Below are 23,546 nucleotides of genomic sequence, written 5' to 3' on the forward strand. Positions count from 1 at the left end.
CCAGTCCAACCTATTACACGAAAAAACTCTCAATGGCCCATTTGGCGGCCCAGTTTACCGCCGTGTAAGCCTAACGAAAATCCCAAAATCATGTCAGTTGGAAGGGTTTCCAAGACTTGAGTCGGGTGGCACGGTTCTTACACGCGCGCGGCTGCGGCAGGGCGAGCTCTCGCAGCGGAACTTCGGTGACGACGCCGGTGGATCCCGCCACCGCCTCCTCCCCACGGCTTTTTCGTAGTAGCGACTAGTTACCCACTATCTACTCGATCTAAGCTTTTGGTCCCAAAATAATTCTAATCCTGTTAATAATTTCCTTGTTTGTTATCCCGTGGTACACGTAATAAGCTACTCTCAAAGAAACAAGCAAAAAAAATTCCTGGTTTGTTACTTTGTTTTTGTTTCCAACAGGAGTGAAGTGATTCGGAAGGCTTGGTGGGCTTTTCAGTGCTCCGGTCCACGAACAGTCCGGGTACGCGGCGCGGCACCGAACGGCCGAAGACGAAGCCAAGAACCGAGCCCGACACGGCCTGGAAATCCACTACCGGAGACGGAGACCCTGTTTTTTTTTTTGAGAGAAAGTCTGAACTTTATTTAGACAATAGACTTTCCTGGATACACCCCGGGATTACACCACGGTAGACCTGGCTAAAAGACTGCTCACAAGAACGAGCAAGAATGTGAGCTGGTACATTCAACTGACGTTTAACATGGGCAAAAGAACAAACTAAAAAACTTGCTGCAAGGTTCTTGATATCAGCAACAACGATGCCCACTCCCGAGCGATCCTTTGCAGCAGATTGAAGTCTCAGGACTAAAGACAAGCAATCCGAGGCCACCAGTACCTTGGAGAAGCCTTCATCGCGAGCCAGGTTTAGGCCGCGACGACAAGCCAGAGCCTCAGCGAGTTCCGGATCTGTGACATGCTCCAGGCGCTCATTACATGCCACCAAACAGCGAGCATCGCTGTCCCTGATGACCACCCCCACCCCCATGCTGCTGGAGCTCGAGAATAGGGCCCCGTCCACATTGATCAAGGCCAGACCCGCCGGCAGTGGACTCCATTTCAGAACTGAGGATGAGGAATCACACCTAGTGGCCGTGCCTGCCTTGGACAGGTGCTGCACAATCGTTTCAACATACGCCTTGATCTTCTCCGCCACACGACGGCAGCTGGGCTCCGTCGCATTGTTGCGAGCATCATTCCTGGCCTCCCAAATGTGCCAGACGGAGACCCTGTTATTTAGACGCCAAACGCCGGTTTGCAGCGCCCACACGAACGACTCAAGGTCTAGGTCCCGTTCGATCCCCTTTTCAGAAGAAGAATGTCTGGTTCATTGTTGCTGAGATCCGCAGGCCGCGTCGTTCGGCGATCCTTCTCGCAAGCGCAAGACTCCTTCCATCGGAGCCCCGTCCGTCTGCTCTCCGGTGGTGCCGGGAGGTTCCAACCCCCCAACGAGGTAACCCCCATCTTCATCCTTTGGTTGATTTGCGAAATTAGGTGTCTTATGCCGTAGTGACCTCCAAGATCCGGTGTGCAGCGGCATGGTGGCTCCAGTAGTTGGGGGTGAACTCACGGGAGGAGAGAGACAACCATGCCTCACCAAGTAGCAGTAGTTAACTGATTAGCCCATCACTAAGAGCATCTCCACTCGTGCCCCTGTACGGGCTCCGGCGCTGGCTTTTGCTGGGCTGTATGGGGGTGCCGGATAGGGGGCAGGGACGTAGGGTGATCTCCTGCTGCCGCGCTTCCGGGCGTTGCCGCGCGTCGCCGACGGAGGGGATGCTCTGCCTCGGCCGCCCTCGCCTCGGTGTGGGGATTTAGGGAGCATGAGTGGAGATGGTCTTATAGCCCACTATTGCCTTCCCCTGTCAAATAAATGAAATTCCTCCTCTATCCTGCTCAAAACCAATTCCCTAGTATTATTGCAGGCACGCGGTGCACAATCTCCACACTAATGCATTGACTGATCAACTCATGTCACAACGTCCATTCTTAAGGATTGCTAATAAGATTACAAAGTGTTTTTGTGTGCCACGGAAATTCATAGGGGCCATCTACCTCAACAGTCTCTTGTTTCTCGCAAGTACAAGTACAGTCACTTGGTATAATGCCTCTCTTGTCGAAAGGTTCAAATAGTGTAACACATTTGTTCTACCATTTAACTTAAGGAAATTTATCAGCGAGGCGTTGAACAGTCAGCACTATATCAGTACATTTTACGACTTCTGTGGTGTGTTTTACTTCTGCGGTAGCTGTATCACATATTTTTGAGAATCGAAATATATTTAGTACTGTTGTTTATGTTGAATGTAGTCGTCTGATACAACTTTCATGTAGATGCTACAGATATTTCTTGATATATCTATTTGCTAACGATCCACTTTGCTTCAGCATTCTCCATCAAAACCCAAAGTCGGACACAACGAGAGACTTGAGTCTGGAAGGAGGATTTGTCGAGCTGCCGAGTACCACAAGGATATGGATGAGTTTGCCTCGGAAGTGCGTGTTGTGCGGGATAAAGTTCGTGCTTGGGAACAAAGATGTAAAGAATCTGATAAATGGTAAGCACCAAATTCATTGTTTTGTAGATGTATCCACGTGTCGAAGTTTCTGTTAATTCATTTTTTTCTCTTTCTTTTTACTTGCAGGCATGAGCGACGAGAGGGAGTGTTAATTTGTGCCACTGTTCTTTTCATTGCGTTTTGTGTATTTTCCTAAGGAGAAATATCCTTGGAGTAAAATCCATCATTACCTCAACCTGCCGGCGGGGGTCAGTTCCATGGACATCAGGAATGAAATTTTAGGGTCATGAATACAACTCATGGGCTTGATGCCGATGGTGCGGTGTATCTGATGATGTTGCGAGATGGGGGCCCACTGTCAGCCCCTAGTTGTGTTTTATGGCGAAATATATGCTGAATTACTTTTGAAAGTTACCAAATATTGTACTCCATCCTACCCAAAATTAATGGCATATAGTCTTTGATTAAGTCAAACTCTATAAGATTCGACCAACTGTATGTATAAATTATCAACATCCACAATACCACTTTGATATTATTAGAAAAATAAAAACCCGTGCAGAAAAAATTATAGCAAAACCATTAGGAAAAACTGAACTTAAAAAACCTGACAGAAAAATCAATCGCAACTACGCTCGATAGAAGAAGGGTCACGCTAGCCGTCGGTTGGCCGAAATTGGGGCAAAAATCGGTCGTGGACCCCACATGCTATGTCGCTTTCGGTCCCACTGTAATGCCTTTTTCACGTAGGTTGGCGGGCTGGTTATGTGTTCACACGGAAGGATTCATGCTATGGGCTGCATGTTATCAACTTGATCATGTGGGTGGAGCCCACCAAAACATGTTGATTTACAACAAAAATAGGCAAGAACTTTAAAAAAAATCACAGACTATTACAACAAATGGTTATTTGTTTGTACCCAAAAATATATTTACAACAAATCACAAATATGTTTACAACAATAAATTAACAACAAAATCACATTTTTTATTTGGTTGTTTACAATAATAACCGACAACAATTTTAATAGAAACCAACAATTCCAACACACAAAAATTCTAATGCCAAAGATATCTTTACAACAAATTAGCAACACATTTACAACAATAATTAAAAATGAAAACAACAAATAATTTGGGTGTTTACAAGTATAGCCAGTACCGAATTTTAACCGGAAAACAACAATTCTCATGCGAAATAAAATTACAACAAATTAACAATATATTTACAACAATAATTAACAAATAAAACCGACAAAAAATTTGGGTGTTTACAAGTATAGCCAGCAGCGAATTTTAACCAGAAAACAACAATTTTCATGCCAAGTAAATTTACAACAAATCAACAATATATTTACAACAATAATTAACAAAGAAAACCAACAAAAAGGAAAATATTTACCGTACCAGACACCAGTACTTCCCAGCCAGCGACAACACCGACAAAGGGGGAGCTTGCAAGTCGATGCCGGGATGAGCTGGGGTTGCTCGCCGGGGGAGGAGTTCTAGCGCGTCGGGAGGAGCCGGGGCAGGGCCCTCGCCGGGGGAGAAACTGCAGTGGCGCGCCCGTCAGGAGGAGCAAGGGCGGGGCGCTCGCTGGGAGAGGAGCTGCTGCGGCGCACCCGCCGGGAGGAGGAGGGGCGGGGCGCTCGCCGGGGAGAAGCTTCAGCGGCGCGCCTGCCGGGAGGAGGAGGGGCGGGGCGCTCGCCGGGGAGAAGCTGCAGCGGCGGGAGAAGGAGGGGCGGGGCGCTCGTTGGGGAGAAGCTGCAGCGGCGTGCCCTCCGGGAGGAGCAGGGCCGGGACGCTCACCGGGAGGAGCAAGGCGGAGCCGCTCGAGGAGCTGGCTGTGATGACCCAGCGTACCACTGCATGGTGTAGTACACAAGTCGTTGACATAACACAAGTGAAACACCGTTCCACTCATATTACATCTCTCATAGTGGTACAACAGAAACATATGCGAGTCCAAGGTATGTCTATAGAAATACACACAGGATGTTTACATAAGATCCACACAACCTCCTACTTTACAGTGAGGTAAAACTTTAAATAATGCTCCAAAAGAACGACTCATAGTCTATCTTATTACTAACTCAAGTTTAAGAGCTAATTGGCTTGCTATAGAAATCTAGCTACTTAGGCGCCATGATTAGGGAAATGTTCCCTTCTATTACTAGTCTAGGTTTTCATAATAGCTGAGGCAGAAGTTGACTCCATTGACTTCTTTGATTGGATTCTTCATCTTGTTGCAGTTGACTCCTTTGTCTTCGAGTTCCACGGTAGTTTCTCCTTCGGTGTCTTGATCTAAGAAGGGGGTTCAAATGGGATAGAATGAGTACGAGCGTACTCAGCAAGTTCATATTAGGAAATATGTGTATCATGCACTAGCTACAGCCATAGACCATAAAGTCATACGCCAATGCAAGTTTTTGTAATCATTTCTTCAAAAGGTTTATTTTATTCTGAAAACTATGCCCGTCAGTCTTCACAGGTTGACTAGAACTTCGTGGAGTTCCTTTCCTGCCGCGTTCGCAGTTCCCTTCCCGGAACAGGGAGTGACAGTCACAATTCTTGATACCCTCTGCAGAGGTGCGTTACTTTACCCCACAAGAGATCTTAACTTTGTTGCCGGTCGAGAGTATGTCCTCGTCCACACTTCCTTTGATGTGAGGCCCAGTATAAGATCCAAGCAAATCACTACCTTATCCGTGACCCTGCAAACCCACCCTTTTGTCCGACCCTACACACCCAGTAGACTTCTCCCGATAATATGGCTTTACTCACGGTGTACTCCGGACAATCCATCATAGATCGTAGAGCTTATCATCACAAATGGATGGGGATTTAAAAGGCTATCCCAACCTATTGCGGCAGTGCCTCCAACACCCCGCCAGCTCTACCAATCCGTTGGCGTGCAGAAGGGAAAAGATACAGCTGACTTCCCCAGAGCCATTATAGATCTTATGGATAACGCGATATGTACGGCGCTAGAATCACTGGACGGCATTGGTACTTAGTCCTAGATGAGTAGTACCCATGCAATGGAACCTCCACCATATCAACACATACCATGGTTCCATTGCCCACCACATAGTCATATTCATAATTGTAAAATAATACTTTGCTTTTCAATGCATGAGTGATAAGTATAGTACTTTGCATATAGTTTGATACAAATAATCAAATGACATGAGCAAGCGATGAACTTGCCTTTCTTGACTGCAAGATTATGCAGGCTAAAGCTTCGATACGTGATAACTCCAAATTCTGAAATACCATCATCCTCCGGTAAGGACAATGTTTAAAGAACTGGCAAAGATGCTATAATGCATAGTATGAGATGCAATCGTCCCGAGCGTAACCTAACCTCGATGATTTAGGATGGATGAGTTGTAAAGATTTCTTTAGAGTTTGTTGCACTTTTAGAATGGTTCTCAAACAAGGTTCTTATTAGGGTTTGGTTATATTAGCATCGTAATCAAGTGATATAAGACATTATAAAAATTATACACATAAAGAATAGTGGTGGAACAATATATAAAGAACAATTGTCAATTTTAAGTTCTACAGGACATGGTTGATGATTATTTATGCTATACTTCAAAAGAATAACTTTTAAAGAACATGTTGTTTAAGAACTAATAAGTATTTCAAATAAGAACTATGGCTTCTATGGTTTGACTAACATTTGTACTTCAAAAGAATAAATGTTGAAGAACAGGTTAATTAAGAATATGAACTATTATATATAGGTGCTATGGCTTTCTAGGGTTTACTATTGAATTCATTTAGTTCTTGGATAGGAACTAGTTGGGTTCTTAAGTTGAATTGGTTCTATATACAACAAGTATGGGCAGGTTTATTACTATGGTTGATTATGATATCATATCAAAGGATGGTTATCCAGATGGTTCTATAAATTAGCTACTAGGGTTTGATGGTTGAGGTTGATCCTAATGGTGTGGTATATAGGATTGATGATCAATGGTGCTAACATGTGGTAACAAGCTAGGGTTTATACCTAGGTGATACTAGTGAATCATATAGGTTTTAATTAAGAACAGGAACATGAAATGACAAGCTCATGTGAATTGGTTTTATGTTGATGGATCATGATTATGCATTCATTGGTTACTTATCAAGGTTCTACAAGTAAGGTTGAAGTGGCTATGATCACATGGCTTAAATCTTTAGGGTTTTAGAATTGAAACAATTTTGAGCTGATCACATGAAATAATGGAATCAAAGTCTTACTAAATTGAAACTAGGGTTTCTAAGTTATGGTACAACCCTAAAATAATAATTGATAAATAGAGTTGTGGTTACTAATTACTTTGAATCAAAATTAGTAATGGTTTAACATTTTATTAATTTTTACAAGATTTAATAATTAGAGTAACTCTTATTTTGGTTTAATTAAGAATCAGGGTTTAATAATTGTTATTAGGTTTAAAATAATTAACTTGTTATCTAAAGATGTTTAATTAAATAAGTTTTGAATTACCAAAATACCATTGGCTTTTAATATTTTCTTGAGTTATGACTATTTAAAGAAAATGGTAAATGGTAATTTGCAAATTAGGGTTTATGAATTACCACTAATAATTAAGTTAATGCAATTATGGTAAATAAAATTAATTTTAACATTTTACTTAGTTACTGAATAACTAATATTTAATTTTGAAATTTCACTAATTATTGGTTTCAAATGGTATTTTAAATAATGGAAATGGCATAATTAATAAGGTTAAAAATAAATGGATTTTTATTTTGTCACACATTTTTGTTTTATATTTTATTTGAATAGACTTTATTTTTGTGAGCATTTTGCTATATTATTCATAATTTTCTGAGTTGAAATGAATTTTATACAATTTTGCAAAGTTTTAGCTATTTACTGGAATTTGAAATTAACCTAAATACTAAACATACCGGTTCACATACACCCGCAGTGACTGACTGGTGGGACCAAAATATATGTTGACTGCCACACTGGCGTGGACAGGTCAAAGACCACACGGGGTCCTACAGGCCACGTTGGCCCCGCCGGCGGCCAACGCACGGCGGCGCTGCTGATTTGTGGCTTCCCGGGATGGGCTACTGGGGGTTTCCGACTCGCCTTGATTCACTGAACACGATGGTGGGGTCGCTCTACTCAGGGGATCACCGGAGCTACGCCGGCGACCATGTGCTGCGGTGGTTCACTCCGGCCAACTTATGAAATGGAGCTACAGATGATAAAACGATGAGATTAAAGGCTCTACAGAAGCGTAGACATACACTGAGGATGATGGTGTGATCGCCAGAGTGGATTGTCGACGGAGACGAGCTCGATTTCACCAATACCGGCGAGGTACTGAGAAAGGGAACGGCGAAATTGGACTGATCCCGAGCTCCCCTTGACGCGTTCTCCCTCTCAGATGATCTACGTGAAGAGGCGCTTCTCCTCGGCTACACCACTGAGCTTGGGGTGGCCTCCATCGTCGCATCCTTGATCGACACTGGTGGCAGAGCATGGATGGTTATGAGAGATATAGAGGATCTGGGAGAGATTAGAGTGGCGGAGAAGAACAAGAAGTGCACGGCGGTGCTGCTGGACATATTTATAGGGCATGACGAGGTCCATCTCGTCATTCCACCGGCGGCAATGGCCGAGATGTGGCAGAGGTGTTGGCACGGCAAACGGCACGAATCGGGACGCATTTGGGATAAGCTCGGACGCGAGAAGTATTGAGCGTGATTCTGGGATGGTCTGCGGCGTCCAGGTCGTCCCTATCCTTCACGGTGAGGTGGCCGGGGTGCTCCTGTGCGCTGTCGTTGTTGGAGGAGACGACGATGTTCCTTTTCTTCCTCGACGAATCGGTAAGGTGGGTTGGGTTGTTTCCTTTGGTGGGATGGGCTGGTGCTGGGCCTGGTCGACGTGGTGGTGATGGGCTGCACGGCCAGGTAAGCCAGGTGAGCTTTCCCTCCCTTTCTTATTTCAAATTTCTAATTTCTGTTTTTATTTTATGTTTGATATTTCTATTTGAATTCAGATCTGATTTCTGTTTTGTTTTGCAGGTTCAAAACTATTTGAATATCAATATCATTTTATGATAATACTCACTACATAGTTCTTTTGTTCAAACAACTATTTAATAGATAATTAACTTGGTGTTATTATGAAGTGCATTTTAAATTGAAAATGGATATGGTTTAAATGTTTATTCCTTTTTACTTAGGAACAAAATCTGTGTAAATGATTTGAAATGTGAATGATGAACATATTCTATTTTGCAAGTGCTTAACCATATTGATTATTCACATATAAATTAATTATGGCTAGGGTTTAACAAATGGTAAAGGAAATGGGATTGGTTCATGATTTTATGTGGAGAATTTATTTTTAAGAGTTTAAGAAAATGGTTGAATCAACACTATATTCACTAATCTTGCTTAGCAAATTCTGGCTTGAACTTCTTACTATAATTCCCAAGCTTATCATTGGTCACTTTACTTACTAAGGTAGTACTATTTATAAATACAATTCATTTGGTTTACTTAGGCAAAGTATTTGGATAACAAAGTAAAATAAGGTATTGGTTTCATTCTACTCATCAAATGGCATTTAGTACTTAGGTATATAGGCCTTGGTTTTATACTTGTGATCCATGATACACAAGTTAGGACATAATATTTTATGTGGGTGGATCCTATATGAAAGGGTTTAGGGTTTTGGGAATACTTCACTAATTGAAGTATTAAATAGGCATGAGGTATGGCAGGGTTCTACTTATAATCCAAAGTGATACTTGGATTGAAATTCAAATGTGGTCTAGGGTTTAAGTAGTGACCACCAATGTGATACACAACTATGATTAGGTATGAGCATAAGCTTGGTTATGTTTAATTGGCTAGGGTTATTCTCCTCACTTAGGTAGAATTATTGTATCAAGGCAATGCTAGGTTTGTCTCAAGTGTTTGGATAGGCAAGATTTAAATACTATATCATTACTACTCTATACAAGGCATGAGTATTGGTTTGGTTAACTACTAATGAGTTACTTATTATTTCATGTGAAGAATGAGATCTATGGATCACACATATAGATTTAACTTATCATCTCAATTTATAAAGTAAGATCATGCATTAGACATGATCCACATATTCCTCACTAATCTCTCTTCTGTAATACTTCTCTCAACACATTCACTTAGATTCTTAAGGTTTATGATCATCACCCAATTTGTAATGATCAGAGTATTGGCCTCATAACAATTCATTGGTGAATTATGGTTCTCTTTCCAAGATCAAGTATAAGTTCATATACTTGAGTATACCTCTCTTGGTTGAGCTCTTCTGAATAGATAGGGTTCTCTAAGGTTATGATCATTACCAAGTTGTAATGATCACAACACTTGCCTCTCTATAGTTACTAGAAATAGTTTCTTACTAAATCAATTAGAGTTTAGTACTTGACTTTTATTTATTATAACATTGGTTAGTATCAACAATTACCTCCCTTGGACAAGGTTTAAATATTTAGCTAGGTTCTATTGAATGCATAACATAAGCATATGAATAGTTCCCTCTTTTCTCTAGGTTTAATGGTAGGAGTTGGGAGACAAGGTTGGAATGGTCAAGGTTAATGAAGAATGAATATGAATGTCCTTGACATGGATTCAATTATTGTAGTTGAAAAGATATACCATGTGACTCATGGTAGGAACATTTATTTAGTAGAAGACATGGATAAGATAAGTAAAGAATAGTTTCTTAATTAATTGTGTTCTTTGATTTAGGATTGAATAATTATTCTTGTGTTGTTGTAAGGAATGGCATGTTGAGATCCTTTATAAGATCTTGTAGTTGATCCTTACTTAAGGTGTTGTTTGTTGTAAAACTAATTCTATTTGATCCAGCCCATAGATCAAATCATCTCTACCCAAGACAAGGTTTTAACAAAGGTCACAGTGAAGTTTATAGCGCTTGAATTTATGATCTACTTCAATTCCAGCAAGTCAAGTGAAACTTCAGTTAATGTGGTAAGTTTTATTTGAAAGCGCGAAAATTCCCCGGATTTTCTATGCATGAATGCAATGCACACTATGGTGTTCTCTCATTTTATTGCCTCTAAACCTGGGATATTACAGCCTCTCCCCCTTAAACTGAACTTCGTCCCGAAGTTCGAACGCTCTCACGTTTCGGGATGTTGAAATGTCTTGAATAGATCACCATCCTTCAACTCCCTGGTGATCACACTAGATATAATTGGATATATCCCTTGTCCAGATCCTTCCTGGAGTCTTCTGATGTCTGGCACGGATACTTTCTTAAATTCTATGATTTCTTCCAACACTCTAAGCTTATAGGCTTACTCTCCAAAGATTATTGAATTAAGACATCTTATTGTGTTAATGGACTTTACTAATGGTTGTGGTGACATTTTCCTTTTTGGGTACTTAAAGCTTGGTTCTACCAGCTGCGGTAATCCATCTGCGGTGTAATATGGCACTACGATTTACCAGCTGCGATAGTCAAACCTTAATTCTAAAGGATTTGTTTAAAGTAAGGTATTGTTGTCCCTTATTACCATAACGAAAGTAATGGTACTTCGTAAGGTATTTACAATAGGCATGGTCCTGGTAGTTTAGTCTTACGAATGGATTAGACTCATTTAGTTCATCCAATCATGGCTTCTAGTTTATACTAGTTATCTTCCTTTTGGTTTCTTTAGGTTCCATGAAAGGAATCTTTCTAATAATCATTAGTTTTGGTATGGTTAAATCCTTCGGTCTTAAACTTTCTTAAGCTTTGATTGTCCTCCAATATCTTCTCCTGCCAACTTCATTATCTTTGACTTACTTGAGCTCTTCTACTTTTGAGTAATTATCAATTACCCACTCAAGTTAGGGTCTACCCCTTACTTCCTCGAGATATGAACCTCGGCTTCTGGGCTGACAACCTCCTGAGAGTACTTTTATATGGGTACTTTCCAACAACCTTATAAAAATAAGATCGGACTTCCTCTCAATTCAGACCTTCTTCTTGGTCCATCATACTCCAAATATTATATCTTAATACTTCTCATTCAGCCTTCCTCTCCCCCTTGGAGTTTACTAATGATCTTCCAACTTCCTTTCTTCTAATCATTAAACTCCAAGGTTAGGTAGTTGGTTTATATTTTGTACCTTACTAAAGTCTCACGAAGAATTCTTTGCGGTGTATCCACACAGTTGTGGGTATCCATTATGAATCCTCCGACAAAATATTTACCAACCACGAGATACCAGCTGTGAAATACTAGCTGCGGAATCCCCCTTTCTTTTAGGGTAAAGAAATGTTCAGGCTGTGGGCTATCTGGTACCAGCTGCAGACTACCTAGTACCAGATGTGGCTTATTGGATACCAGCTGTGGCTATTTTATGGTTCTAGTCAATATCTACTTACCAGCTGTGGCTACTTACATAGTTTTAGTTAAGATATACCTCACTTTACATTCTTTCTCTTCATTATCCTATATTAGTTGTGGTCTTATTATACCAGCTACGACTTCACTTGTCTATTTTCCTTCTTCTAAGGTTTGTTTTGCAAGAAAACCACTTGTTGACACTATGAAAATAGTATTATAAGTGACTTCACTTGCATTCCCTTCTTCCAGAATGAATATGGCTCCACTTCTTCTGCTCCATATTCACTATTTTTCTTACTTTCATGATACTTCCATGTTGAAGTACTCCTTGATTAAGGATAAAAGTGAGTTTTGATTGGTCCTTCCTTCAGATTGTTGTGGTTGCTTCCCACAATTTTACTTCCTTCTTCAAGTGAACCTTCATCTTGTCTTCAAATCTTCAGAATTCGTCACTCCCTCACACAAATACCTTTACCCTCTAGACCTATAACATCAAGTAAGAGCTTGATATTGCAACATGCATTTGCATATCAAAGTCAAACTTCATGTATGGATCTAGTCAATCAATGAAGATTCAAGAAAATCCAATAAGATCCAGCTTTGTGATTATAATACACATCCTTATATGCCTGAATATAATAATTGGGTAAGACATCCCTAAACATCAGGCTCAGATGTGTAGTATATAACACCACATAAGATAGGTTTAGGTTGTGATACTTAGCACGAATACGTGAATTTCTACTATTTGTCTCAACATTTATCTTAATTGCACATTTGCAATAAGACAAACTTGAAACAAAATGGCCTGGGATAGTTGAAGTTAACCTAGTTTTCTTTGGAAGTACTAACAAAATAGGCTACCATATATATGTGCTATTGAGGACTACTTCCTATAATACAATTAGTTCTAACATGTCTATTCTAAACACGTGATTGTTTAGAATATACCACATATAACTCTAGTATTTCTCTATGTGATATGCTCTAAATAAGCCTTCTTTTAAATTAAGGACTATGGTTCTAATATTCTTGACACAGTTTCCAGGATTTTAAGGCCTAAGCTTTCGAACTATTCCCTAAATCCTACTCCTTATCATCCTTTTGTTATCGTACTTATGATGTTCTACTCCATCATACCATGATTCTCAAGTGAATCATATATGAGTACCTAGTTTATTATTGAAAGTAGGCTCATGTAACTCCTATCACTCTTCCTTACCTCCTATGATTGACTCATCATAGACATATACTACCTTATATAACTTATCTCCCTTACTTAACATCAGCCATTTGACATTTTTAATGACTCTTACTTAACTATAACTTGCATTGGTATACTTCTTCCAATAGGATATCTTCCTTATGGTTGTATCCTCTCTTTGGACTACCATGTATTGTATACCAACTGTGGTCTACTACCACCCATTATCTTAAGCTTCAATGGTTTTCTACTAATTTGGAATGAAACAAGATAACTAATTGACTTTATTTAAGAAAATAGATAAAAAAGATTGACTCAAGTGTGTCAGGATTATTCTCAAGTGAATACCCATCTCAAGTCAAAAGAATAATTGGTTTAACTAAGACATCTTCCTATAGACACTACCAAACCTATAGGTCTCCTTTAAAGGGTTTTAATCCTAGGGTCAAAACATTTGCTCTGATACCAGCTATGATGACCCAGCGTACCACTGCATGGTGTAGTACACAAGTCGTTGACATAACACAAGTGAAACACCGTTCCACTCATATTACATCTCTCAGAGTGGTACAACAGAAACATATGCGAGTCCAAGGTATGTCTATAGAAATACACACGAGCTGTTTACATAAGATCCACACAACCTCCTACTTTACAGTGAGGTAAAACTTCAAATAAAGCTCCAAAAGAACGACTCGTAGTCTATCTTATTACTAACTCAAGTTTAAGAGCTAATTGGCTTGCTATAGAAATCTAGCTACTTAGGTTCCATGATTAGGGAAATGTTCCCTTCTATTACTAGTCTAGGTTTTCATAATAGCTGAGGCAGAAGTTGACTCCATTGACTTCTTTGATTGGATTCTTCATCTTGTTGCAGTTGACTCCTTTGTCTTCGAGTTCCACGGTAGTTTCTCCTTCGGTGTCTTGATCTAAGAAGGGGGTTCAAATGGAATAGAATGAGTACGAGCATACTCAGCAAGTTCATATTTGGAAATATGTGTATCATGCACTAGCTACAACCATAGACCATAAAGTCATAGGCCAATGCAAGTTTTTGTAATCATTTCTTCAAAAGGTTTATTTTATTCTGAAAACTATGCCCGTCAGTCTTCACAGGTTGACTAGAACTTCGTGGAGTTCCTTTCCTGCCGCGTTCGCAGTTCCCTTCCCGGAACAGGGAGTGACAGTCACAATTCTTGATACCCTCTGCAGAGGTGCGTTACTTTACCCCACAAGAGATCTTAACTTTGTTGCCGGCCGAGAGTATGTCCTCGTCCACACTTCCTTTGGTGTGAGGCCCAATATAAGATCCAAGCCAATCACTGCCTTCTCCGCGACCCTGCAAACCCACCCTTTTGTCCGACCCTACACCCCCAGTAGACTTCTCCCGATAATACGGCTTTACTCACGGTGTACTCCGGAAAATCCATCATAGATCGTAGAGCTTATCATCACAAATGGATGGGAATTTAAAAGGCTATCCCAACCTATTGCGGCAGTGCCTCCAACACCCCGCCAGCTCTACCAATCCGTTGGCGTGCAGAAGGGAAAAGATACAGCTGACTTCCCAGAGCCATTATAGATCTTATGGATAACGCGATATGTACGACGCTAGAATCACTGGACGGCATTGGTACTTAGTCCTAGATGAGTAGTACCCATGCAATGGAACCTCCACCATATCAACACATACCATGGTTCCATTGCCCACCACATAGTCATATTCATAATTGTAAAATAATACTTTGCTTTTCAATGCATGAGTGATAAGTATAGTACTTTGCATATAGTTTGATACAAATAATCAAATGACATGAGCAAGCGATGAACTTGCCTTTCTTGACTGCAAGATTATGCAGGCAAAAGCTTCGATACGTGATAACTCCAAATTCTGAAATACCATCATCGTCCGGTAAGGACAATGTTTAAAGAACTGGCAAAGATGCTATAATGCATAGTATGAGATGCAATCGTCCCGAGCGTAACCTAACCTCGATGATTTAGGATGGATGAGTTGTAAAGATTTCTTTAGGGTTTGTTGCACTTTTAGAATGGTTCTCAAACAAGGTTCTTATTAGGGTTTGGTTATATTAGCATCGTAATCAAGTGATATAAGACATTATAAAAATTATACACATAAAGAATATTGGTGGAACAATATATAAAGAACAATTGTCAATTTTAAGTTCTATAGGACATGGTTGATGATTATTTATGCTATACTTCAAAAGAATAACTTTTGAAGAACATGTTGTTTAAGAACTAATAAGTATTTCAAATAAGAACTATGGCTTCTATGGTTTGACTAACATTTGTACTTCAAAAGAATAAATGTTGAAGAACAGGTTAATTAAGAATATGAACTATTATATATAGGTGCTATGGCTTTCTAGGGTTTACTATTGAATTCATTTAGTTCTTGGATAGGAACTAGTTGGGTTCTTAAGTTGAATTGGTTCTATATACAACAAGTATGGGCAGGTTTATTACTATGGTTGATTATGATATCATATCAAAGGATGGTTATCCAGATGGTTCTATAAATTAGCTACTAGGGTTTGATGGTTGAGGTTGATCCTAATGGTGTGGTATATAGGATTGATGATCAATGGTGCTAACATGTGGTAACAAGCTAGGGTTTATACCTAGGTGATACTAGTGAATCATATAGGTTTTAATTAAGAACAAGAACATGGAATGACAAGCTCATGTGAATTGGTTTTATGTTGATGGATCATGATTATGCATTCATTGGTTACTTATCAAGGTTCTACAAGTAAGGTTGAAGTGGCTATGATCACATGGCTTAAATCTTTAGGGTTTTAGAATTGAAACAATTTTGAGCTGATCACATGAAATAATGGAATCAAAGTCTTACTAAATTGAAACTAGTTTTTCTAAGTTATGGTACAACCCTAAAATAATAATTGATAAATAGAGTTGTGGTTACTAATTACTTTGAATCAAAATTAGTAATGGTTTAACATTTTATTAATTTTTACAAGATTTAATAATTAGAGTAACTCCTATTTTGGTTTAATTAAGAATCAGGGTTTAATAATTGTTATTAGGTTTAAAATAATTAACTTGTTAACTAAAGATGTTTAATTAAATAAGTTTTGAATTACCAAAATACCATTGGCTTTTAATATTTTCTTGAGTTATGACTATTTAAAGAAAATGGTAAATGGAAATTTGCAAATTAGGGTTTATGAATTACCACTAATAATTAAGTTAATGCAATTATGGTAAATAAAATTAATTTTAACATTTTACTTAGTTACTGAATAACTTATATTTAATTTTGAAATTTCACTAATTATTGGTTTCAAATGGTATTTTAAATAATGGAAATGGCATAATTAATAAGGTTAAAAATAAATGGATTTTTATTTTGTCACACATTTTTGTTTTATATTTTATTTGAATAGACTTTATTTTTGTGAGCATTTTGCTATATTATTCATAATTTTCTGAGTTGAGATGAATTTTATACAATTTTGCAAAGTTTTAGCTATTTACTGGAATTTGAAATTAACCTAAATACTAAACATACCGGTTCACATACACCCGCAGCGACTAACTGGTGGGACCAAAATATACGTTGACTGCCACGCTGGCGTGGACAAGTCAAAGACCACACGGGGTCCTACAGGACACGTTGGTCTAGGGATTCGTTGCATAGAAAACAAAAAATTTCCTACCGCGAACACGCAATCCAAGCCAAGATGCAATCTAGAAGACGGTAGCAACGAGGGGATTATCGAGTCTCACCCTTGAAGAGATTCCAAAGCCTACAAGTTGAGGCTCTTGTTGCTGCGGTAGACGTTCACTTGCCGCTTGCAAAAGCGCGTAGAAGATCTTGATCACGGCGCCACGAACGGGCAGCACCTCCGTACTCGATCACACGTTCGGTTGTTGATGAAGACGACGTCCACCTCCCCATTCCAGCGGGCAGCGGAAGTAGTAGCTCCTCTTGAATCCGACAGCACGACGGCATGGTGTCGGTGGTGGTGGAGAATCCCGGCGGAGCTTCGCTAAGCGTGCGGGGAAGAAGGAGTAGTGGGGTGGCTAGGGTTTGGGGAGAGGGGGACGCCGGCCATCTAGGTGGTGCGGCCACCTTGTGTTGTTGGGGTGGCCGGCCCCCTCCCCTTGGCCCTCATTATATAGGTGGAACACCCAAGAGTTGGTCTACAAGTCTTCGAATAAGACCCCAAACCAAAACCTTCCATATCACATGAAACCTACCCAAGCTAGGACTCCCACTAGAGGTGGGATTCTTCTTTGGGAGGGGGTGGCCGGCCCACTTAGGGGAGTCCAGTTGGGACTCCTCCCCCTTTAGGGTTGGCCGGCCATGGTGGTGGAGTCCCTTTGGGACTCCGCCTTCCAAAGTGGCTTCTTCCGGACTTTTCTAGAACCTTCTAGAACCTTCCATAGAACCTTCCGGATCATTTTAAATCTTATAAAATGACTTCCTATATATGAATCTTATTCTCCGGACCATTCCGGAACTCCTCGTGATGTCCGGGATCTCATCCGGGACTCCGAACAAATATTCGAACTCCATTCCATATTCAAGTTCTACCATTTCAACATCCAACCTTAAGTGTGTCACCCTACGGTTCGCGAACTATGCGGATATGGTTGAGTACTCACTCTGACCAATAACCAATAGCAGGATCTGGAGATCCATAATGGCTCCCACATATTCAACGATGACTTTAGTGATCGAATGAATCATTCACATACGATACCAATTCCCTTTGTCACGCGATATTTTACTTGTCCGAGGTTTGATCATCGGTATCACTATATACCTTGTTCAACCTCGTCTCCTGACAAGTACTCTTTACTCGTACTGTGGTATGTGGTCTCTTATGAACTCATTCATATGCTTGCAAGACATTAGACGACATTCCACCGAGAGGGCCCAGAGTATATCTATCCGTCATCGGGATGGACAAATCCCACTGTTGATCCATATGCCTCAACTCATACTTTCCAGATACTTAATCCCACCTTTATAACCACCCATTTACGCAGTGGCGTTTGATGTAATCAAAGTACCTTTCCGGTATAAGTGATTTATATGATCTCATGGTCATAAGGACTAGGTAACTATGTATCGAAAGCTTATAGCAAATAACTTAATGACGTGATCTTATGCTACGCTTAATTGGGTGTGTCCATTACATCATTCATACAATGATATAACCTTGTTATTAATAACATCTAATGTTCATGATTATGAAACTAATCATCCATTAATCAACAAGCTAGTTAAGAGGCATACTAGGGACTCTTTGTTGTTTACATATCACACATGTATCAATGTTTCGATTAATACAATTATAGCATGGTATATAAACTTTTATCATAAACATAAAGATATATAATAACCACTTTTATTATTGCCTCTTGGGCATATCTCCTTCAGTCTCCCACTTGCACTAGAGTCAATAATCTAGATTACATTGTAATATACCTAACACCCATGGCATTCTGGTGTTGGTCATGCTTTGCCCTAGGGAGAGCTTTAGTCAACGGATCTGCTACATTCAGATCAGTGTGTACTTTGCAAATCTTTACTTCTCCATCTTCGATGTACTCGCGAATCGAGTGGTAACGCAGCTTGATATGCTTCAGCCTCTTGTGTGACCTTGGTTCTTGTGCATTGGCGATGGCACCCATGTTGTCACAATATATGACTAGTGGGTCCAATGCACTAGGAACCACACCGAGCTCTACAATGAACCTCTTCATCCATACCGCTTCTGATGAAGCCTCTGAAGCCGCTATGTACTCTGATTCTGTTGAAGACTTCACCACCGTGCACTGCTTCGAGCTTGCCCAGCTTACTGCAGCACCATTCAATATAAACACGTACCCAGACTGTGACTTAGAGTCATCAGGATCAGTGTTCCAACTTGCATCGGTGTAACCGCTTACAACGAGCTCTTGGTCACCTCCATAACAAAGAAACATATCCTTAGTTCTTTTCAAGTACTTTAGGATATTCTTGACCGCTGTCCAGTGTTCCTTTCCTGGATCACTTTGATATCTGCTAGTCAAACTAACAGCATGTGCTATATCCGGTCTAGTACATAGCATGGCATACATGATAGATCCTACTGCCGAGGCATAGGGGATATTACTCATCCTTTCTCTTTCTTCTGCCGTAGCCGGTCCTTGAGTCTTACTCAAGACCTTGCCTGGTAACATAGGTAAGAAACCTTTCTTACTTTCGTCCATTCTAAACTTCTTTAGAATCTTGTCCAGGTATGTACTCTGTGATAGCCCTATTAGGCGTCTTGATCTATCTCTATAAATCTTGATGCCTAATATATACGATGCTTCACCAAGGTCTTTCATTGAAAAACTATTATTCAAATAACCTTTTACACTGCTTAATAGGTCTATATCATTCCCAATCAATAATATGTCATCTACATATAATATCAGGAATGCTACAGAGCTCCCACTCACTTTCTTGTAAATACAGGCCTCTCTATGACACTGTATAAACCCGAAGTCTTTGATCACCTTATCAAAGCGTCGGTTCCAACTTCTTGATGCTTGCTTCAGTCCATAGATTGAACGCTGAAGTTTGCATACTTTGTCAGCATTTTTAGGATCGACAAAACCTTTGGGTTGTACCATATACAACTCTTCCTCAATGTCTCCATTAAGGAACGCCGTTTTGACATCCATCTGCCAAATCTCATAATCGAAAAATGCAGCTATTGCTAACAAAATCCTCACAGATTTTAGCTTAGCTACAGGTGAGAAAGTCTCATCGTAATCAACTCCTTGAATTTGTCGGAAACACTTTGCGACAAGTCAAGCTTTATAGACAGTAATATTACCATCAGCATCTGTTTTTCTCTTGAAGATCCATTTATTCTCGACAGCCTTGTGGCTATCAGGTAAGTCTACCAAAGTCCATACTTTGTTATCATACATGGATCCCATTTCGGATTTCATGGCTTCTTGCCATTTGTTGGAATCTGGGCTCATCATCGCTTCTTCATACGTCGCAGGGTCCTCATCATTGTTGTCCACAATCATGACATTTAGACAAGGATCATACCAATCAGGAGTGGCACGTTCCCTTGTCGATCTGCGAGGTTCAGTAGTTTCCTCGTTCAAAGTTTCATGATCATTATCATTAGCTTCCTCTGTTGCCGGTGTAAGTGCGGTACGAAGTACAACTTCCGATCTTGCGCTACTCTGATCAATGAGTATAGATTCATCAATCTCATCGAGTTCTACTTTTCTTCCAGTCACTTCTTTAGTGAGAAATTCTTTCTCAAGAAAGGTTCCGTTCTTAGCAACAAAGATTTTGCCTTCGGATATGTGATAGAAGGTGTACCCTATAGTTTCTTTAGGGTATCCTATGAAGACGCATTTCTCCGCTTTGGGTTCTAGCTTGTCCGGTTGTAACTTCTTTACATAGGCTTCGCAACCTCAAACTTTAAGGAACGACAACTTAGGTTTCTTATTAAACCATAATTCATACGGTGTCGTTTCTACGGATTTTGATGGTGCTCTATTTAAAGTGAATGCGGCTGTCTCTAATGCATAACTCCAAAATGATAACGGCAAATCAATAAGAGACATCATAGAACGAACCATATCTAAGAGAGTTCAATTACGATGTTCAGACACACCGTTTCGTTGTGGTGTTCTTGGCGGTGTCAATTGTGAAAGTATTCCGCATTTCTTTAACGCTTTGTTTGGATGTTTGCTTTGAGCCTAGATATTGGACATTCGGGTGGTTTCATCCCCGAATATCACGATTCTAGTTGTTTGGCTGGTCTCTATATTGAAGCTGGGTATTCTCGCTCGATATCTAGGCGGAGGGCCGGACGGCAAAAAAGGGGGACACCTAATGTCGAGGGGTTGGCCTAGACATTGCGATGTATTCAGCCTGCATCCCTTCTAGCGCATAGTCCAGGCGAGAGAATAAAGCTTTCTCTCGTGTCTCGCACGCGAGCGACCTAGATGGCGACGCGGCCGGTCTATCCTTCTCTGGCTGGGCATGGCCCGTCGGCCTCCCGCCCCACCTTCCTCTTTCCCGCAGCCTTCTCTTTCTCCGGCTGTCTCTGCCTCCATACTCTGTTACATCCAGATTTCATACCCCTACCTGAGATGCACGTTCAAGTATAGCATGGTGGCGGGCCGGCGGCGCATGATTCATCAATACTTATTAGCTGCTGGAATCGATCAACTTCACCTTTTCATCCGCGCCTCGCTGGAATCGATCTCGGAATTGCTATGATCCAATCTAGCCTGTCGGCTCTCCTAATCCCGTTGCTCTCGATCCTCTGAATCCCCCAAATACCAAGTTCTGAAATACAACAATCTACCGTCTATTACTCAGTGCAGTAGTTCAATTTGTCCCACGGTGGTTGATGCAGCAGATTAGGAGGTCTAATGATGACCGCCTGAAGCAGATGGACTGGGTTCCACCATCGTCAGTGACATTGCAGAGCCAAAGAACTGCATCCGCACATAGCTATTAACCTCCCCGCAACACTGTTCGATTTTGTTGCTGATCGCCCCTATGGATACTCAGTATTCAAGTCAAGTAACATGCTTGTGCTTGTCGTATTTTGTTTGGATGAATGTACTACTAATAGTACGATGATCCAAGTCTCACCGCACTGCAATTAATCACTTTAACCATCCAAACAACATTTGGCATTCAACCTCAATATCTAGTGTGAGTTTCGAATATCTAACATCCAAACAGAAATATTGGCATTAAATCTCAATATCAATATCCTAGGTATTAGACATTCAAGCCAATACAATATCAAGCCTCTCAATGCAAACATCCAAACGAAGCGTAAATGCATGCCAAACTCATAACTCAGATATTCACCTCCGCGATCAGATCGTAGAAATTTAATCTTCTTGTTACGTTGATTTTCTACTTCACTTTGGAATTCCTTAAACTTCTCGAAAGTTTCGGATTTATGTTTCATGAAATAGATATACCCATATCTACTCAGATCATCTGTGAAGGTTAGAACATAACGATAGACACCGCGCGATGCTACGCTCATTGGTCCGCACACATCGGTATGTATGATTTCCAATAAGTCAGTAGCTCGCTCCATCATACCATAAAATGGAGTCTTAGTCATTTTTCCCATTAGACATGCTTCGCATCTATCAAGTGACTCAAAGTCAAGTGATTCAAGTAATCCATCGGTATGGAGTTTCTTCATGCGTTTCACTCCAATATGACCAAGACGACAGTGCCACATATAAGTAGAATTATCATTCAATTTAATTCGCTTAGCATCAATGTTATGTATATTCGTATCACTACTATCGAGATCTAACAGAAATAAGCCATTCTTTTCAGGTGCTCGACCATAATAGATATTATTCATAAAAATAGAACAACCATTATTCTCAGACTTGAATGAATAACCGTCTTGCATTAAACAAGATCCAGATATAATGTTCATGCTCAGCGCGGGTACAAAATAACAATTATTTAGGCTTAAAACTAATCCCGAAGGTAGATGTAGAGGAAGTGTGCCGACAGCGATCACATCGACTTTGGATCCATTTCCAATGCGCATCGTCACTTCATCTTTCAGTAGTCTTCGTTTATTCTTTAGTTCTTGTTTCGAGTTACAAATATGAGCAACCGAACCAGTATCAAATACCCAGGTACTAGAACGAGAACCAGTGAGATAAACATCTATAACATGTATATCAGATATACCTTCTTTCTTTTTCTTGACAAGGCCGCTCTTCAGATCAGCCAGATACTTGGAGCAATTACGCTTCCAGTGTCCCTTCTCCTTGCAGTAATAGCACTCAGCATCAGGCTTAGGGCCATTCTTAGGTGTCATAGGAGGCGTGGCAGCTTTCTTGCCACCCTTCTTGAATTTTCCCTTAGACTTGCCCTGTTTCTTGAAACTGGTGGTCTTGTTGACCATCAACACTTGGTGCTCTTTCTTGATCTCAATCGTTCAGGTAACTCCTTGTTCATGTTCTGCATACTGTAGTTCATCACAAAGTTCTTTTAACTTGGTGGCAGTGATTGAAGGACAAGATTAATCCCCAGTCTGTTAGGAATCACTATTCCCAAGTCACTGAGTTTCTTCGCATGCCCGGTCATAACGAGCATGTGCTCACTAACGGAGCTGCCTTCTTCCATCATACAGCTGAAGAAGTGTTTCGATGCTTCATAGCATTCCACGGCCGCATGAGTCTCAAATATAGCTTTCAGCTCATTGACCAACTCATGAGGATCGTGGTGCTCAAAACGTTTTTGAAGATCGGATTCCAGACTGCACAGGAGGGCACACTGAACTTGAGAGTACCGAGTTTTCCGAGTTGCGTAAACATTCTTTACTTCCTCGGTTTCAGTTTCTGCAGGAGGGTCACCTAGCGGTGAATCA

General features: G+C 40.5%; 1 long non-coding RNA gene across 1 annotated transcript; it reads left to right on the plus strand.

Moving 5' to 3' along the window:
• The first annotated feature begins 1,026 nt into the window (after positions 1–1,026).
• Positions 1,027–2,997, plus strand: LOC127305732 (uncharacterized). Its single transcript, XR_011747782.1, has 3 exons — positions 1,027–1,457; positions 2,393–2,562; positions 2,650–2,997. It is a non-coding gene; the product is annotated as an uncharacterized lncRNA (long non-coding RNA).
• The last annotated feature ends 20,549 nt before the right edge of the window (positions 2,998–23,546 follow it).

The sequence above is a fragment of the Lolium perenne genome, chromosome 6 (genome assembly GCF_019359855.2).
Source record: "Lolium perenne isolate Kyuss_39 chromosome 6, Kyuss_2.0, whole genome shotgun sequence".
Taxonomy (NCBI): Eukaryota; Viridiplantae; Streptophyta; class Magnoliopsida; order Poales; family Poaceae; genus Lolium; species Lolium perenne.